Raw genomic sequence first — 12974 nt, 5'->3', positions numbered from 1 at the left:
GATTTAAATGTATCTACTACTAACAGACAATTAGGTCATCTTCACACTATAGTAGAGTAAAAGAACATTACAATCTCTTCCCTGGTTGCTTATGTTGCCCTGTATCCATCAATTTCATCCAATGTCAAAGTATAATTTTATGAGAACCATCTGTTTATAAATTACAACTTATCATCCAAGTCTATTTAGCAAAAGCAACAATTAATGTTTTCCCCACCTACCCTTTTTATTCAGGAAATAGTATTGCTATATAAATTGCTATGTCAATTACAAACTCCAGCCAAGTCTTTTAATCCTTTTATAATCCCTAATTATCAGGGGTAAACTTAGATTTTTAAAACTGATATGTTTACAAATGTTTAAAGTCCTTCTAAAATCATTACTTTAAAAAAATTGTATTCAAAGGCTTCAAGAAGTTAGACATAAATATTCAGGTTTATGACAGCAAATACTACCCTTAAACTTTAAAATTCAGATGACTTCGTGAATGCATATAACATTAAGGATAAACTCTGTCATAACAAAAGAGAAGTCTTCTAACTTGGCATCCTTCTGTGGAAGCACAAGTTCATCCAATTTTTCCAAGCTCTGACTAGTCATTTAGCCTCAAAAAGGAGAAAACTATCCCTATTTTTAAAATAAATAAGAAAAAAATAAAGTAAAATATTTATAAGAAAGTCAGAAAGTTTTACATTATCAGATAGATTTGGTCATTAATATTTAAATTTTAAAATAGTATCTAAGCTAAAATTTATCATTATGAAAAAATTATAATGAACTTGTTTATTTTACAAAGTCCTTAACAAAACTTAAGCTTTATCAGAAAACTATGAAATTTAAACCACAAATAGTTTGTGTCGAATCCACTATACAATAAAAGCTTACATGGTATTGTAAAATGACAATAATATGGAGCCAATTTTATTATTTCAAATTTTAAAACCTTGCTAACAGATGCGTTAAATACATCAAGTCAATAGTGAGTATTGTGGTACACTCAATAAATTAAGACTGAAATGAATGATTACAATGTGTAATTTAAAATCAATTGGCAACAACACTAGAAATTCCTAAAGAACTCTGCAAACACAAGGCTATCTGAAGAGCCTACCATTGTGAGTCAGTCCCCATACAGGAAGAGTACACTAGGGTCACCCTATCATAGGGGTACCGTATCCTTTTGTTGGATTCCAGGATCATGGTTAACTCGGTAAGTAAAAATGTTTGATCTTTCAGCTTCAAGCTGCCCCGCTGCAACTCTTTCCCTCATTAGATCCCTGGGGTTAGCTCTAAGCAAACACAGCAGCAAAGACAGCAGGGAGCATGAGGCATCTCCTACACATCAACCACTGGAACAGTGATGAAGAGTGTTTGAGGAACAGCACAAGCCTAGCACAAAAGCTTTTTGGAGAGTCACGCACTGGGTTCCGACAAGCAACCTGGTGTCCTGAATTATGTATGCAGTGATCCCTTACTTACACTGACACCTGACAATAAAATCCTCTGTTTAGGCAAATGCAATTTTTAAATTACAGGGATACCTATTTGCTAAGAGAGCCTTTGCTTTTGAAAAGACGATAGCCTGAGTCCTCCAGAGTCTTTCGACATAATATATGAACTCCAGAAAACATGTTTCTAACAAATATAAACTTTACCTAACTCAAATGAACAAAAACATACTAAAAAGATTCCAATTATTGTTACCATATAGGACACGCAATTTTTTTGCGTTGGCAAAATTATCTTTTTTTAATTTCTGAATACTTGGCAATGAATTGACATTCCAAAATAATTTTAATTTCCTTAGTTAAAAGAAGACGTTCATAAATTATGTTAGAAGTCAAGAAATGGGTTCTTATTTCGTTGTTATTGTTCTGAAATCTTCAAAGTATCAAAAGTAACAAGGCACTTCATGGAGGTTACTCCTTAAAAATGAGTAAAACAAGAAATCTGTAAATACTAGAAAGCATAGTAGTTGGGGAAAATAAACTTTATTATCAAATAAATAAGATAAAAGAGAAACTTAATTAGCATGTAGAACTGAGATATTTAAAATGCTTCAAATTTTGAGACTATGATAAAATTTCCTTCAAGATGATTCTTATTTATCATGTCTGATAAACTAATATTGATTGTATTAATTTATCACACTTAAAAGAAGATAAGCTGATAAAATAATTTTCAAAATATCATTTGGGAACATATTTGAATATTTTAAATGTATCTAAAATATATCTGAAATTAATATCCATAATTCATAAAGAGCTCCTAAAAAATCAAAGTAATATTAAAAAGATGAACAACAACACAAACAGAATAATAAACAATGGAAATTAGCTGGCAATTCATCAACAAAAGATAAATGATCAATTACTCTATAAAAATATTCAATCCTAATAATATCTTAAAAATAAAAATCAACTTAATAGAATACGATTTATGTGGGGTTTTTATTTTCTACCAGAGTTACAAATCTTTCTTTCAAATTATACCCTCTTTAAAGTTGGTTGTCGGAAAATGAACAATCTCATACAGTGTTGCTGAGTGTATAAATTACCACACCCTCTACAGATGCAATTAAGGAACATGTATTCTTAGCCAAATCAAGCTGCTACAAATCTTAAGAAAATAAACAAAAATACAAAATAATTATATACAAAGATTTATATCATGATGTTACTGATATAAAGAGATCCTGGTTAAGTCAGAGCTATGGACTGAATATGCTGAAGAGTGAACATTCAGAACTGGGGAAAGAGAAAATAGAGTATATTCATATGGGACAAATGTTCCATGGTCATTAAAAGTAATATTTTAGGAAAATGCTCCTAAGATATTTTTTAAATGATACATTACAAATATATACAGTATGAGTCCAATTTTGTAAAAATACAAATGCTGAGAAAAAGACTATGATATTACTAAAATGTAAAAAAGTGTTTTTTGTGAGAGGTGAGCTTATGGGTAACTTTTATTACTCTTTTTAAAAATTCTATTCCATAATTCTCAAATTATTTTATAATAAATATATATTACTTTTAGTCAGAAAAAATGTTTAAAGAAAAAAATGTTTCTATATTAAAAGGGTGAAATCTTTGCAATCAAAAACAACTAGAAAAATTAATTCTCCTATATTCCAAATAGCAAAACTTTTACTGCAACCCTCCTAAATTTATATACATCCACACTGGCATAGAAATCTATGCCTAAAAACCACTGAAACATTTAGAAAACAAATGTCTCTTGGGAATGGAGAAGTAAACTGATCTTCAGCCAAAATTCTGATACCATCATTTCCAAAGTTATTAATTCATTATTTTGAATAAAAAGTAAATACCTCAGAGATTATATTTTCAATTAAAAAATAAAAATCTATGATTAATAAAATGTTTAAGAATTTCATGCATTTTGAAATTATCAGCAATAGACACATAAATTAAATTTTTAGTATAAAAATTCTCTCAAGTCATGATGTCTTTATTTTAAGGTTTTTTTTCAATGCAATTTTAAGATTAAAATGAAGAGTATTCTAATAATAGTGAAGAGTGCATAATGAATGAAACTTCCACAGATAACTGTAAAAACCGAATACAGTAAAAAAAAAAAAATCTATTTAAAGACACTGAAAAACGTCCAAAAAGCTACTCAGCATAGTTTAATATCAAAATTTTCACTTAGAAATGAAAATAATTGCTCTTTTGTGACTTTCTGGTGTGAGAGCACTCCCTAACCATCATAGCTGTGGCCACAGAAACACAATGGCAGAAAATCACTGCCTTGTTAGCTCAAGGTACCAGGACCAGAGTTCAAGGCTAAAAGAGAACAGAAAATTTAAAGGAGAAAATGCTGGCAGCAAGAGAAACCACAGAAGGAGTATGAACAAAATCTGAATATAAATTCTACCGAAATTCCTGGCTGACAACTAAACTGTACATATTTGGGGAAATTTTTCAAAACATGGGCAGAGATAAGAGAAAAATGAATAATTGATACTTTTATTGACTAAGTGCATCCCCAAACATGTATGCCATGAACTGAATGTCTACGTCTCACAAAATTTACATGTTGAAGCCCTAATCCCCAATCTGATTATATTTGGAGGTGGGACCTTTGGGGCTAAACTGCCCATGATTAGATGAATGCCCTTATAACGCATGGAAGAGACCAGAGCACTCCCCTCTTTGCCATACGAAGATATAGGAAGAACTCAGCAAACCAAGAAGGTCCTCACCAGACACAATGCTGGCACCTTGATCTCGTATTTCCCAGCCTTCAGAACTGTAAGAAATAAATGTCTGCTGTTCTGGCCACTAGTCTGTGGTACTTTGTTAGAGCAGCCTGACTTAGACAATATGCAGAAAACTAAAGTAGAATACACTTAAAGTGTCTAAATGTAAATCGTAAAGCTAGTAGAACAGTTGGAAATTAGGGAACTACCCAAAGAAAAAAGCAGAGTGAGCTATCTCAATCTAAATTCTTAGCTTGCAACAAGAAATAGAATCAGAACAGAACAGACTATTCCAAAGAGCTAGTCTAAAAAAGCTGCATCGGGAAACCATTAACACTAGAGAGATATCAGACACTATCTACAGTCAGAGGAAATTTGCAGTTTCAGGTGAGTTAAGTACAAAAACAAATCAATGCGAAATAAAACAATAACTCCCAAAAGAACACAACTGAATCCAGAAGCTACGATGTTCAATTTTTAAATTAAAATACCAGACATGCAAATAAATAATAAAGTGTTAACTATGTAAGAAAAAAGTGAACAGATACTCTGAGTAAACCAGATATTAGTTTTAGCAGACAGAGATGCCTTAGAAGCTATTACAAATTGTTCAAATATTGACAGCAAAATAATGTCAATGAATTAACAGATAGGTGATCTCATCAGAGATATTGAAACTATAGCATTTTTAAAAATGAAATTTAGAATCTAAAATTAAAATATCAAAATAAAAAAATTCACCAAATGGACTCAAGATAAGATAGAAAACAGCAAGACAAAAATCAGTTAAGTTAGATCAATATAAGTTACCCAATATGGAGTACAAAGAGAAAAAAAATTAAGGAAAATGAACAGTACCTCATGAGTCCTGTTGGACAATAGATAGTGGTCCAACATATATGTAAGTGGAATACCAAGAGAAAATGAAGGAATGAACAAACAGAATATTTAAGAAATAATGTAAGAAATAAGAAAGTTCCAAATTTGGTAGAAAACACTGATTTACATAGGTAAAAATCTCACTTAACAACAAATGGATTATTTAAAAACCACTCCCACATACATGATAGTACAGTTGTGAAGAGCCAAAGACAAAGAAGAAACAGGAAAGCGGCCAGAGAACAATACATTATATAAAAGAATAACCATAACATTACAGATAACTTTACCTCGGAAACTATGAAAGCCAGAAATACTGAAAATACTAAAAATTGTTAAATAGCAAGAAAGAAGGAAAAGACAGAGAAAAAAACCCGTAACTTTTAAAACATTAAGCGAAATAGAAGGCATATATACAAATATATCAATAATCACATTACATAAAAATGGACCAAACAACTCAATTAAAAGGCACAGCTAAAATGTCTTTTTTTAATAAGACCTAAGCAGAGGCTGGCAAAAATAACCCTACATCATATATAAAAAACAAAGAAACTGAATGGGAAAGGCAGAAAAAAATATGAACTATGCAGTTTGTAAGAATAAAAAAGCTAGAAATAGATACAATAGTATTAGACTTCAGGAAAATAAGGATTACTACAGATGAAAAATAGGAGAGGGGAACGGGCCTGCATGAGATAATGGCACAGGCACAGTGGGGTGAGGGCGGGAGGTTATTGTTATTTTTTTTTATAAAGAGATGTTATTATGGTCAAAGAGTTAGTACAGAAAATAATATAACAATTACAAATGCATATATACTTCATAAGAATTAAGAAAACTATTAATAAATGCAAGTGTAATTAAAGAAAAAAATAAATCCATAATTATAAATGGAGAAATTGACACGTATCAATTTAACAAGAAAACAAAAAATTAATAATTATATAGAAGACCTGAACAACACTACCACCACCTTAACTCAAATGACATTTATACAACACTACACCCAACTGCAAAATACTTATTCTTTCCAAATCAATTGTAGGACAATAAAAGAAGAAACAGGAAAAAAGAACAGTGACTTCTGAGAGAAAAGAAACAAATGAATGGAGGCCTATATTAGAGACAGGAGTACAAAGAAAGCGAATCCAGGTGAGGAGTCAGAGATTCCATGGAGACTAGGGCAGCTGGGGTTCACTAGTCAGAGTAGAGGAGAAGAGAGAGCAGCACGACAGAACTGCAGATATCCACTGAGAACCCCTTTTTATAGTCAGCTAAGTACTAATAAGTGAATGCCTGTAAAGAAAGACCAAGAGGCAAAATAAACACCATCCCAAAGAATCGAAGATCAGAGTCTGGTACTCACACAGAGTGGGAAAGAATGCTTATTCCAACCAGCCAGACAGGAAAAATTCATAACACACAAGGCCTTGGTTAGAATACTCGGCAAGTTCATACTTCAGTTGTGGGAAATACTTAGCAGTAGACTGAGTGCGGTTGCAGAACCACCTAACAAATCATAACAGCAAGATGTAAGAGGACCAAATTGGCTCCAAGAAACTTAACTGCCCTCCAGAACAAAGCTTAAGTATATTTACATGATTGCAAAAATATCCAGACAAATCCAAAATTAAGGTTGGAGATTTTAATTTCCTTCTCTTAATATTTAATAGAACAAGTGGAGAGAAAATCAGCAAACATATAACAGACATGACTGTACAACCAAGCAGCTTAACCCAATGAACATCATAGGATACTCCACACAAGAATAAACAGAATTCACAATGTTTTCAAATTATTTATTAAAATAGAGCATATTGTGACTCATAAAAAGTCTCAATAAATATAAAAGGATTCAAATCATACAAAGTACGATTCTTGGCACAATGAAAGTAAATTAGAAATGAGTTAGAAAAATATATCTAGGAAATCTTAAAATATTTGTAATCTAAATACCTCATTTGTAAATAATCCCTGGTCAAAGAATAAATCAAAATAAATTAGAAAGGGCAGTTATATATAAATGGAGGTATATGATGATACTGAACAAACCTAACTCAAATTGACACACAAAATCTACAGTTACATTTAAAACAATTTTCTTTAGAAAGAAATCCTGAAAACTAGCTCAACAGCTCCTCTACAAAAAAGAATAAAAGGGCCACAGTGAGACAAGTAAAAAAGATGTGGTCTCACCAAAAACCCTACCCCATGTATGGCGACTCACAATCTATGAGAGAGTCACAAATACAAAGCTTCTCTTTGAGTAGCAAGAATTTTGTTCTCCACATCGGACATCCCAACCTTTGTTGGGGCATACACTAGAGTGATGAATCCCCAGATGCCTGCTTTGAAAACAAATGAGGCTTACATACAGGACACATAAAAGGCCCTAGAAAACTAATATTCTGCTCTTAAAGTGCTTGTGCACAGATTCATTTGCCCCGGGGCCCAATGCAAAAGCAGTAGTTTGAAAACCACCTAGCCTATATATGAGAAGAATCATTTGCTAATCTTAAAGCATCTGCTTGAGGGGCAAGGGCCTGTTTGAACTCTCTGGAGATGAAGTGCTCATCAGAGTCATTTTTGTGTTCTCCCTCAACCGTGCTGCAGCCATGCTGGCATGCACCATTTTTGTGCTCTCTCTCTACATTGCTAGCACTAGCAGTGTACGAATCATAGCACTCTCCTGCTGTCTTGCTAAAGCAGGAGCAAACCAGTCCTGTGCATTCCTGCTCGCCCACTAAAAACTGCAGGTGTGCCCCAACCCCATGCTCTCCCTCTGCATCATTAAAGTCAGCACGCTTGTGGACTCCACACAGGTGATGCCCTTGATCACCTGACACTGGTGGGCAACAGGGCGTGCCTTTCTGAGACCCCAGGACTTAACAATCAGAGAAAGTTCTTGGCAGGCTATCACCCTCCAGGGCCCTACAAAGGCAGTTACCTAAAACATGCACCCAGTCTTTCTGTGAAAGAAAGCCTATTTACTTGTCCTGAAGGTTCAGTCTGAGAGGCAGGCAGTCTCAAGATTTATCATATATCCAGAGGCTGTGAAGGTCTTCTCTGAGAACTATCATTGCGTTTTTCCCTTGCCCTTGCTACAACTTTCCAGGTGTTCTCTTTCTTTCCAGAAAGGACTTTATACAATCATCTGGACCCCGATTTGTGCAATTGTTGCCCAGAGAACACCTTCAGATCACCTGGTCTGGAGGCCAGAAGGGTTTATGATTGCTGTCTCACAGGAAAGGATATACCTATATAAAGAATGTATACACACACGTACTTTAAAAGTTTCAGCGTGAGGGTTTGGCATTCAATTAGCCTGAAACTAGGTGCTGACTGAAATCCCTCTCTTTGAAATGCTGACAGGTCTTGGCACAATGTCAACAACTGAGTCCTAACAAGGATAAATCAGGCTACTTAGACAATTGAAAAGGTTCTATAGACAACCAAGAGCTAGAGCAAGGCTGAATGATAACATTCATCTACACAAGGCCACTCCTTCAACAGTAAGAGACTTATTTGTTTTGCCTAATAAGTAGAAAGAAACAGAGTGTCAAGAAAAATGAGGAAAGAAATATGTTCCAAATCAAAAGATAAAAACTCAAGGGGAAAAAAAAACGTAATGAAATGGAGATAAATAACTTCTTGGCTAAAGAGTTCAAAGTAATGGTCATAAAGTTGCTCACCGATCTTGGGTGAAGAATAGATGAACACAGTGAGAACTTTAGAAAGAGACAGAAAAATATAAAAATATAAGAAGTGCCAAGTAGAAGTTATAGAGCAGAAAAATACAATAACTGAATGGAAAAATACACATGAAGAGCTCAACAACAGACTAGATGAAGCAGGAAAAGGATCAGTGATCTGGAAGAAAGGGCAGTGGAACTCACCCAAACAGAGCAACAAAAAGAACTCTGAAAAGTGAAGATAACTTAAGGAAATTATGAGACAACATGAAGCAAAATACATCCACATGAGAGGAAGATCAAAAGGAAAGAAAAGACAGAAAGGGGCTAAAAATTTATTTAAAGAATTAAAAGCTGAAAACTTCTGTTAACCTGGAGAAGGAAACAAATATCCAAATACAGAAAGCCCATAGAGCCAAACAATTTGATTTTTTAAAAATTTTATTGATTGATTGACTGATTGATTTTAGGCAAGGCAACTCTTAGTTGATCTCACAGATTGCAAGGGCCTTGTCAGCTTACCATCTCTTATTTTTTATTTTATTTTTTTATGCCTACAGGACCTGGTCTTCCTAGGTGGTCTCCCATCCTAGTACTAACCAGGCCTGACCCAGCTTAGCTTCTGAGATCAGACAGGATCGGGCTTGTTCAGGATGTCATGGCCGTAGAGAGCCAAACAATTTGAACCCAAAGAGATTTACAACAAAACACATTATAATTAAAAAGTAAAAATTTAACAATAAACAAAGAATCATAAAACCAGCAAGAGAAAAACAATTTGCTAAGTATAAGGAACCCTCTATAAGACTATAAGAAGATTTTTCAGCAAAAATCTTGCAGGACAAAAATGAGTGGAATGATATAGCAAAGTGCTGAAAGGAAAAAAATTTCTAATCAAGAATATTCTACCCAGCAAGGTTATCATTCAGAATTAAAGGAGGAAAAAAAGAGTTTTCTAGACAAGAAGCTAAAAAAGTTGATCACACTAAACTATAAAAATCTCCGTGGGGAAGGTAAATATGTTTTGTTTTGTTTTTTTTTTTTTTAAAAAGGTAGTGGACTAATCATTTATAAAGTGAGTATGAAGGTCAAAAGACACAAGTAGTAAAAATAACTATGACTAAAATAGTTAAGGAATACATAAGATAGAGAAATGTAAAATGTAACATCAAAAACATAAAACACAAGAGGGCGGGATAAAAATGTCGAGTTTTAGAATGTGCTCCCACTTAACTTGCAATCGACAAGATAGACTGTTAAATATGTAAAATATAATAAGTGAGCCTCATGGTAAACACAAAGCAAAAACATACAGTAGATACGCAAAAGATCATGAGAAAGGACTCTATCTAAAGATAGTTGTGAAAAGACAAGGGAAGAGCTCGAGAAGAAAAAGGCAACAGAGAGGAACTACAAAACAGCCAGAAAACAATGAACAAAATGGCAATAATTACATATTTATCAATAATTACCTCAAATGTAAATGGACTAAATTCTCCAGTCAAAAGACACAGAGTGGCTGGATGAATAAAAAAATAAGATACATCTATACGTTACCTAGAAGATACTCACTTCAGCTTTAAGGACACATACAGACTGACAAGGAAGATATGAAAGAATATGTTTCATGCAAAAGAAAGCTGGGACAGCTATGCTTATATCAGACAAGAGACTTTAAAGCAAAGACTGCAATAAAAGTTAAAAAGGGGTATTACATCATGATAAAAGAGTCAACGAGATGATATAACTTTGTAAATATTTATACACCCAACACAGAAGCACTTCAATATATAAAGCATATATTAACAGACCTATAGGAAGAATAGACATTACAATAATAGTAGGGGACTTTAATACCTCCCTTACATCAATGAATAGGTCATCCAGACAGAAAATCAATAAGAAAACATCAGCCTTAAACATTAGACCAGATTGACTTAAAACACATTCTTCTTAAGTGCATATGGAACACTCTCTGGAATAGATATATTAGCCCCCAAAACAAGTCTCAATAAATTTAAGAAGACTGAAAACATATTAAGCATCTTTTCTGACCACAATGGTATAAAACTGAAAATCAATTATAAGAAGAAACTGGAAAAATCACAAATATGTGAAGACTGAACAATCTGCTACTGAACAACCAATGGGTCAACGAAGTAATCAGAAGAGATATCAACAAATATCTTGAGACAAATGAAAATGAAATATCACATAACAAAATCTATGAAATGAAGCAAAAGCAGTTATAAGTCATAGAAATACAGGCCTACCTCAAGAAACAAGAAAAAACTCAAACAATCTAACTTTACATCTCGTGTAACTAGAAAACAAAGAACAGATGAAGCCTAAAGTCATCAGAAATAAATAATTAATAAAGATCAAAGCAAAAATAAATGAAATAAAGACTAAAAGACAACAGAAAAGATTAGTGAAACTAAGCTGACTCTTGGAAAAGATAAACAAAATTGACAAACCTTTAGCTAGACTCACTAAGAAAAAAAGACAGAAGGCTCAAATAGATAAAATCAGAAATGAAAGAAATTACAACTGAGATCACAGAAATAAAAGGATCATAAAAGACTACTATGAATAATTACATGCCAACAAATTGGACAACCTAGAAGAAATTAATAAGTTCCTAGAAACATAAAATTTTCTAAGATTGGACCATGAAGAAATAGAAAATCTGAATAGACTAATTACTAGTATGGAGATTGAATCAGAACTGAAAAATCCTCCAATAAACAAAATTCCAGGACCAGATGGCTTTACTGGTATAATCTACCAAACAGTCAAAGAAAATTTAATGCCTATCTTCTAAAACTTCTCCAAAAAAATTGAAAAGGAGTGAATGTTTCAAAATTCATTTTACTAGACTAGCATTACCTTGATACCAAAAACAGACAAGAATGCCAAAAAAAAAAAAAAAACATTACAAGCCAATATACCCTCATAAACACAGATGCAAAAATCTTCAACAAAATATTAACAAACCAAATTTGACATTACATTAAAAAGGATCATACACCATGGCCAAGTGGGATTTATTCCAGGAATGCAAGGATGGTTCAATATCTGCAAATTAATCAACTTTCACAAAATGAAGGATAAAAATCATATGATCATCTCAACAGACTCAGAAAAAGCACTTCACAAAATTCAACGTCATTTATGATAAAAATTGTCAACAAAGCAGATATAGGAGGAACATACCTCAATATAATACAGGCCATATATGACAAACCCACTGCTAACATCATGCTCAACGGTGAAAAGCTGAAAGCTTTTCCTCTCAGATTATGAACGAAACAAGGATGCCCACTCTTGCCATTTTTATTCAACGTAGTATTGAAAGTTCTAGTCAGAGCAATTAGGAAAGGAAAACAAATAAAAACATGCAAATTGGAAAGAGAAGTAAAACTGACACTATTTGTGGACATAATTTTTATATAGAAAACCCTAAAGACTATCAAAAAACTCTTAAAATAAACAACTTCAGTAAAGATTCAGGGTATAAAAACAATATAAAAAATTAGTTGTACTCTTTATTATTTAGAGTACAAAAAATTAGTTGTACTCTTTATTAGTTGTACTCTTTATTATTTTAGTATAAACTAACAATGAACTATCAGAAAGAGAAATTAAGAAAACAATCCCATTTACACTTGTATCAAAAAAATAAATTAAATAAAATACCTAGGAATAAATTTAACCAAGGAAGTGAAAGACCAATACACTGAAAACAGTAAGATGTTGATGGGGTGGGGGAATGAAGATAACAGAAATAAATGAAAAAATGGTCTACACTCATGGATCAGAAGAATTAATTTTGTTAAAATGTCCATACTTTCCAAAGCGATCTAAAGATTCAATGCAAACCCTATCAAAATTGGACCTCAAGATAATCATGCTAAGTGAAATAAGCCAGACAGAAAAAGTGGAAAACTACATGATATCACTTACATGTGGGATATAAATCTAAAAGCAACAAACAGGGCAAACAAACAGAGACTCATGGACATGGACAATAGACTAGTGGTTACCAGAGGGTGGTGGGGTTGGGGGGAGGAGGGAGGTAAATGGGGTAAAAGAGGTCAAATATGTAGTGACAGAAAATCTAATTATGGGAGGGGAACACAAAATGCAATATATATATATCCGTGTATATA

General features: G+C 33.0%; 1 protein-coding gene and 1 pseudogene across 1 annotated transcript in view; both read right to left on the bottom strand.

Moving 5' to 3' along the window:
- RSRC1 (arginine and serine rich coiled-coil 1) overlaps positions 1-12974 on the bottom strand; it is a 372620-nt gene that overhangs the window by 219909 nt on the left and 139737 nt on the right. The gene's annotated exons all lie outside the window — the stretch shown is intronic.
- LOC111732915 lies at positions 9354-9472 on the bottom strand (annotated as a pseudogene).

This window comes from Pteropus vampyrus, unplaced genomic scaffold (assembly GCF_000151845.1).
Source record: "Pteropus vampyrus isolate Shadow unplaced genomic scaffold, Pvam_2.0 Scaffold12, whole genome shotgun sequence".
Classification (NCBI taxonomy): Eukaryota; Metazoa; Chordata; class Mammalia; order Chiroptera; family Pteropodidae; genus Pteropus; species Pteropus vampyrus.
This window is presented reverse-complemented; position numbering and strand designations above follow the sequence as displayed.